Genomic DNA, 7,270 nt, shown 5'->3' on the forward strand with positions numbered 1-7,270 from the left:
TTTCTCTTTCTTTCCTTCTTTCTTCTTTCTTTCTTTCTTTCTTTCTTTCTTTCTTTCTTTCTTTCTTTCTGTTAAAGGAATCTGAATATAGGATATAATAATATTACATACCTGATTGTGACAGTATCAGTAAGCATAGTTCCACATGATTGATCTTACATGTGGTTCTGAAGAAAATCTGTAAAATAGATGCAGCATATGCAATGTCATATTGTGATATGATATTGTTTACTATGTATTAATGCAGACTATAACTAATTAAGAATATAGAGGCTTGTCCCTGGCCTTAAGAGTCACTTGATAATACCTCGTTGCTCCTAATACTTTTGGTGATTAGAAAATAATTAAATAATGTAGTTTTGAATAAACATAACTTTGTTCAAAGGAGTTTTGGTTGAATTTTAGATAAAATATCTAATATGTCATACATAAAAGATTTGCTAAAATCTACTTATCTACATTTCATGATCTTAGTGTTAGAACTGAGTTTACGTATTAGAATATTTCAATGTACATTAAGAGAAAAATTTGAATTTAAGGACACCTGCAGAATTACTCTCAGATTTAAGTATATAATGAGTGCAATTGTTACATATGATTTGAGGTAATTTGTCCACCTTGGTTGAATAGCAAATATTAATCTGTTTGTGGCCAGACTAATTTTTTATTTGGAATTGTGAATAAGCTTAGCAATACAATTGAATTTGCTTCAATATGATTATATAAAATAAAATTATATCATTTGACCTTGTCCATTTATCAGAGATTAAGATAAAATATTTCAAGAAACTAACTCTAGATGATCATTTCAAGTTAGCAAATTATCTGAAATATATCTGGAGAGGATATACAGTTTTAGCTTTGAATTAAATGCATGAACACATGAAAAGAAAAGAACACAAGAAAGAGAAATTATTTTATTTAATGTATTTAGTATGTATAAACTGAGTGTTTGATATAAAGATGCACTGTGGATTAATTACCACAATCAAACTAATTTAGCATATCATCATCTCCTGTAGTTAATGGTATTTCTTAGCGGGATCATAAAATCTAGTAGTTAACATGTTTCATGTATGTTTATATAAATAATTGTCACCATGTTTGTGCAAGCAAGCAGTTTAACAGAAGCTACGTTAGCTGGTGCATCTCGACCTCTAGTCTGTAGAGTTAGAGTTGGGTAATTTTCCATAAGTCTCCATCAAGGAGATTAAATTCTACTTAAACCTGAAATCCCCTCAGCAAGAATATATGATGGAGGAACTTCTGCACTGTCTTGCCCTGTCATCTTTTCAGATATTTTCTTTCAGTGTTTAGAGTGGCTTGATTTCTTTTCTTTTCTTCCTTCCTTCTTTCCTTCATTTCTTCTCTCTCTCCCTCCTTCACCTCTTACTTCTCTCTTTTATTTCCTCTCTCCCTCTCTCCTTCCCTCCCCCTCTCTCTCTCTCTCTCTCTCTCTCTCTCTCTCTCTCTCTCTCTCTCTCTCTCGCTCTGTGTGTGTGTGTGTGAGAGAGAGAATGTACAGAAACACAGGAGTTTTTGTTTGTTGCCTGAATTTTCTAATTTTTAATTTATTTTACTGTATAGATACATTTATTTTTATTTTTCTTGACTTTGTATTTGATGTCTTACCCTAAAAATTCTTTCAGAAACCAATGATAATTCAATGATAATGGGGCTTTTCTCCTATTTTTACTTCAGGAGATTATGTCTATGTGAAAAACAACTGTTTTTTATGTTTTGTTTTGTCAAATGAGTTCAGAGGTGTTCATCTATTTCCTATCCATTGTTCCATCCTTCTTCCTTTCTCCTTGAATCCCTAGGGTACCTGCTGAGTTGGCTCATTCCCATGATCCCAAACATTCTTCTCAAGGTTGCCTCTTGCCTTTACAAGCTAGCTAAGCAAGTGCAGAGTGTAGGGTAAACCTCAGCCCACCTCAGCCAATGGGAAACAGGTTAGCCCTCCCTTCCCCCATCTCCCTGCTGAAAATAGGAGAGAAAAAGACAAAGGTCATTTAAACTGGGTGTTCTTGCTTTCCTGCTGTTGGACTGCTCAGCACCCTTCTGCTCCAGACTGAAACTGTGTTGTCTAGTTGTATTGATTGGAATGGTGGTCTCTTAGTATGGGTCCCCAATCCCCTCTCCAATTTTGCTTATTATGGCTTTCAGAGACCATTTATTATATATACAGTTCTCTACACTGTTAAGTTTCAAACCAGGACAAATAGCTGAAATGCCTATTTAACATATCAAAAAGAACCCCAAGGTACTCCTACCATCTCTCAGTCCCTACCTACTGTTAGAGGATATGGCTGGCATAGCCCCACCCCTTACCCTGAAGGCTCCAGCCCAGGGGCCTGGACTGCCCTTCCCTCGAGGCTCTTCCTTATATAATACAGATATTGTGGTTACCCTTCTTTTTGTACCTTTGACTTCCTCCCTGCGACACCTGGTTTCCCTCTCTTGCCTCTCTGTTCCGCTCCCTTTCTCCTAACATGGCACAGCTAAGTCTGATCAAGTCCACTCTGGACTCCCCAACATGTCCCTGCATCTACCAACACTTTCCCTTTTATCTACAATAAACCTTCTCCACCACACCTAAGAGCAGTCATGTCCTTTCCTTTCCTTTTTTTCATTCATATACCCACTGTATGCATTTGGCATTTTGCTCCACATTGACTTACTGTGTGTGTTGGTTTATTTCTAAGCCCTTTTCTCTGTCTCATTGGCCCATGTGTCTTTTTAACTAAGTACTACTGTTTTGATTATGCTTAGTATATATTTTGAAATTGGGAAGTACAATTTCTCTAGCTTTGTTATTTTTGTCCTAGACCATTTGACTATTTTCTTCTATATGAATTTTAGGGCTATGTTTCCCATTTTTGTAGAAAACATCATTATAATTTTGATAGTGAATGTGTTACATTTGTAGAGCACTTTAGGTAGCTTAGATATTTTTAACACTTTTACTCCATAAATACTATGGCAGTGCATTAGTCAGGGTTCACTAGAGTAACAGAACTTATAGAGTAAATCTCTCTCTATATATTTATATATATATATATGTATGTATGTATATGTACATACATATACATTTATAAATATGTGTGCATATACATATATAAATATGCATATGTATATATGTATATTCTATCTGTGTGTATATATATGCATATATATGAATACATATATAAGGGATTTATTAGAATGACTTACAGTTCCAGCTATAAGTCATCCAGCTAGTTCAACAATGGCTGCCTATGAGAACAGAAGTTCCAAGAGTTCAGTAGCTGTTCATTGCACAAGGCTGGGTGTCTCACTTGGTCTTTAGTAAACTCTGGAATCCCAAAGGTGTAGGCTGTCATACCAGTAAAGGAATGAACTTGCTACTGGGGTGAGACCAATCAGGCAAAGATCAAGACTTTCCTTCTTTTATGTCCTTATTTAGGCTTCTAACAGAAGACACGGTCCAGATGAGATGTTGGCTTTCCAGCTAAGAAGATCAAGATTAACAGCATGTCTTCCCTCCTTAAAATCTGGTCTAGAAGTAGATCTTTCCTCTTCAAATTATGCAAAAATCCCTCATTAGTGTGCCCTTCTATTTTGGGGTTTTAGTTAATTCCAGTTGGAATTAATCAAGGCTAGCCATCACCTGTGATTTGAATGAGAAATGCCCCATGGGTTCATGGATTTGAACATTTGATTCTTTTCTGAATTTTTTTTGGGGGGGTAAGGTGGAGAGGTTGTTGTTGTTTGCTTTTGTTTGCTTGTTTTGAGACAGAGTCTGGATCTCCTAGAACTGACTCTGTAGATCAGGCTGGCCTCAAACTCACAGAGATCCACCTTCCTCTGTCTCTGCCTTTGCCTCTTACATTCTGGGATTAAAGGAGTGTTCCATTGCCAGGCAAACATTTGGGTTTTAGTTGGTAGCACTGTTTGGAGAGATTATTGAGAGATGAAGCCTTGCTGGAGGAAGTGAGTCGAAGCGACAGGCTTTGAGAATTTATAGCCTCTCCCCACTTCTGGAGTGTTCTATCTGCTTTAAGTTTATGGCTGAAGAAGTGATCTCTTGGTTTCCTGCTCCTGTCTCAATGACTGTTACTTGTTGCCATGCCTCCCCGCCATGATGGACTCTTATTCCTTTGGAACATTAAGCCTAAATAAACTCTTCCATGAGTTGCTGTTGGTCAATATATTTTATCTCAACATCAGAAAAGTAACTCATTCAAACATGAGAAATTTTTTTTATTTACTTGTGTCTTTTGTAAATTCTTCCATCAGTCTTTTCTAGTTTCCAGACTACAGATCATTTAGTCACATTCATTTATAATATTTTATTCTTTTGATGTTATTGCTAATATAGTATGTTTTTACAATTTTTTTTGACAGTGTTTCATTGTATCGTGATACGTGATTTTTGTGTGTTCACTCTGTATTCTACAAATTTGTTAGTGCTAATTAGTTTATTTGGTTAGGACTTTAAAGTTTTCTATGTTTTAGACCATGTCTTGAATAACAAATAATTTTCTTCTAACTTTCCACTTTCTTGACTAAATTTTCTGGTAGGATGCCAGCACTGTGTTGAAGTTGAGAGTAAAAATCCTTTTCTTGTGCCTGGTGTTGAAAGTCTTTTTGTTTTCATTAAAGAGTTTGATGTTAGCTGTGGACTCCTTGTTCATGGCCTCTATATTGATGTGCCTGATTTATTGAGAGTTCTTATTGTGAGAGAGTGATGAATTTTACTGAAGTTTTTCTGTATGTGTTACAAGTATTATGTGGTTTTTGCCTTCATACTGTTATTGTTAAAGTGTTAATTATGAGTTACATAGATATTTCATGATGTTACTTCTGCAGTTATGTATTTTCCAGATTACTCAGATTACTCATTTCTTATAGCTTCAAGAGGTACCGAACTTTTGTTGATCTGTTTTTGAATATGCATATTTATTATTTTTTAATCATTAATAAATTACATACTAGACTATCTGGGCCTATGTTAGGTGGGATTTCTTCTCTAAACCATTTATTGTTGAAAATAAATGGTTGTCTAAAATACTCATGTCTTGAAAACACAGTAAATATGATACTTTTCAAAAAGGTGATAAGTTTGCTGACACAATTACACATATCGGGCCCTACAGACAGCTTGAATTTGCTAGCAGAAGATAATGTAGTCATAAGGAGGGTGTCATCTAGAACACTTATTCAAGACCTACTGAAAGAGAAGATATGGAAAAGTAATGCGAGATAATTATATTTATTTTCTTTATTTTGTAATAATCATGTTAGTATATTGTATTTATTACTTTTTATTAACATAGTTTTCTATGTAATATTTTCCCAATGTATTAAAGAACTTAACTATCAAAAAATAATTTCTTATGAAATCAACTGACAATAACATCGAGCAATATTTTTATATATTTTTCTCTCTGATTTTGAAAATATTTGGTTTTATGCTGTTATGATGTTACAACATGTATTTTACATTTGCTTGTTTTTCATTGAAAAGTGCATATTAAGCAACAAAAATAGTCACATGAATTTATGACAAGAAAAATTTGCCTTATGAGACTATTTAGGAATCAGGTCATTCTGTGCGATCTGTGTAAGAAATCAATACCTTTCTGGGCAGCAATGGTCTAGTTACCATATTGAGAAGGAGAAAACGAACCACAACGTTCTGAGTTTCCCGTCAAAGACATGATTTCGGTACATCAGGGTCACAGCAAGAACAAAGATGGCACATGCAAGTGAGTCATCTGAAGATTATTTAATCAAGGGAAGGGCATAGGTAAAATACACAGGACAGGACAGCACCCTGGGGCTTAGAAAAGCAGCTTTTAACAGCTGTGTGGTAGTAATTGCCTGGTAGGAAATAAAACCTTAAGCAAAACACAGTCAAGCCTGGAATGACCCTGGAAGGAGGTAGTCAGTTTTCACATGTCCTGACCTCATTCCTGTTTGCTTCTAATTTTTGCTAATGTTGCCTATGTGATGAACTCAGCAGAAGCTTTAAAAACACAGAGAGGCTTGCAGGGCAAAGTGAGCAATTGAGAGGTAAGTGAGGTTTCCAGCTTGGATCTGAATCTGATATTTCTTTGTCCCTTTGTGTAAATATAAACTTGGGAAGTTACTAAAGCATTTCAAGTTTGAGAATTCCTACAGTTTAAGTAAGACCTTTTATAATTGTAAAATATCTCAAGTCTCTAAAGACATCCTGGCAATTGCTTGGGCCTAAATATTAAGAAAAACAAACAACAACAACAGCAAGGAAAAAAAAAATCCCTTCCTGTTTAAATGAACATATTTTTAAATTGCATCACAATTTAAAGATTTCACTTGATTCCTAATTTTTAAATGGTTTTATGAAGTTACTATTTACTCTGGTTATTTACCTAAACTTCGATAATAAATTTTGTAACAACTTTATTTTTTTTCTTTGCTTTTTAGAATTTAAAAATTAATCTTTAGTTTATGCATATATGTGTGTGCTTACTTGTCTGTATGTATGTGTACCACGTGCATTCAGGTTCCTGTGGAGACCAGTAAAGGACTGGTCAAGGCATAAAAGCCTAAGGGGGCTATGGACCCAGTGCAGGAATGCTGAGAGCTAACCCCTGCAAGCTGCCAGGCTCCAGGAAAGCTCCTGATAAGGAAGCTGTGTGGCCTCCTACACTAATAACATGCTAAGACTATAAGAAATATCATATATGAGTCTTTCCTTTAAAATACTACGGAACTTGTGTTAAGGACAAGCAATTAAGATATTTTCCTCTTCCGTACCTTGCACACGCCCTGTCTTCCCCACCCAGTAAAACCTTTGTTTACAAGCAGATCCACTGTTGCATTCTAAGAATTTGATGGCCTGGAGCAATGATTCTTTTCTCCTTGGAGTGGTGACTCCTTCCTCCAATTCCTATGCATTGATTCTTTCCGTACTATCCAATCGAATAAGACCCTCGCCAATGGGGAAAACGCACAGTCACCACCTTCCTTAGACAAAAACCAAATGCACTTCCTGTCCATGTCTGTTCACTCCTACCAAGCCCACCATCTTGACCAAGAGTCAAGTCTGTAGACACTACAGTTGGAATGGTGGTCTCTTTCTTTGTGACCCCGAAAGAACTTATTTCTAACAACAAAACCATCTGCAGCCGCTAGGACCAGAAAGATGGTTAGGAGTCATTAACTAAGGAATCTCACTTTCACCATAAGAAGAGCATCTGCCCTTCCAGATAGGACTGTGCCAACTGCCATTGGTAATTAA

Source organism: Peromyscus californicus, unplaced genomic scaffold (assembly GCF_007827085.1).
Source record: "Peromyscus californicus insignis strain IS unplaced genomic scaffold, ASM782708v3 Scaffold_7__1_contigs__length_154581171, whole genome shotgun sequence".
Lineage (NCBI taxonomy): Eukaryota > Metazoa > Chordata > Mammalia > Rodentia > Cricetidae > Peromyscus > Peromyscus californicus.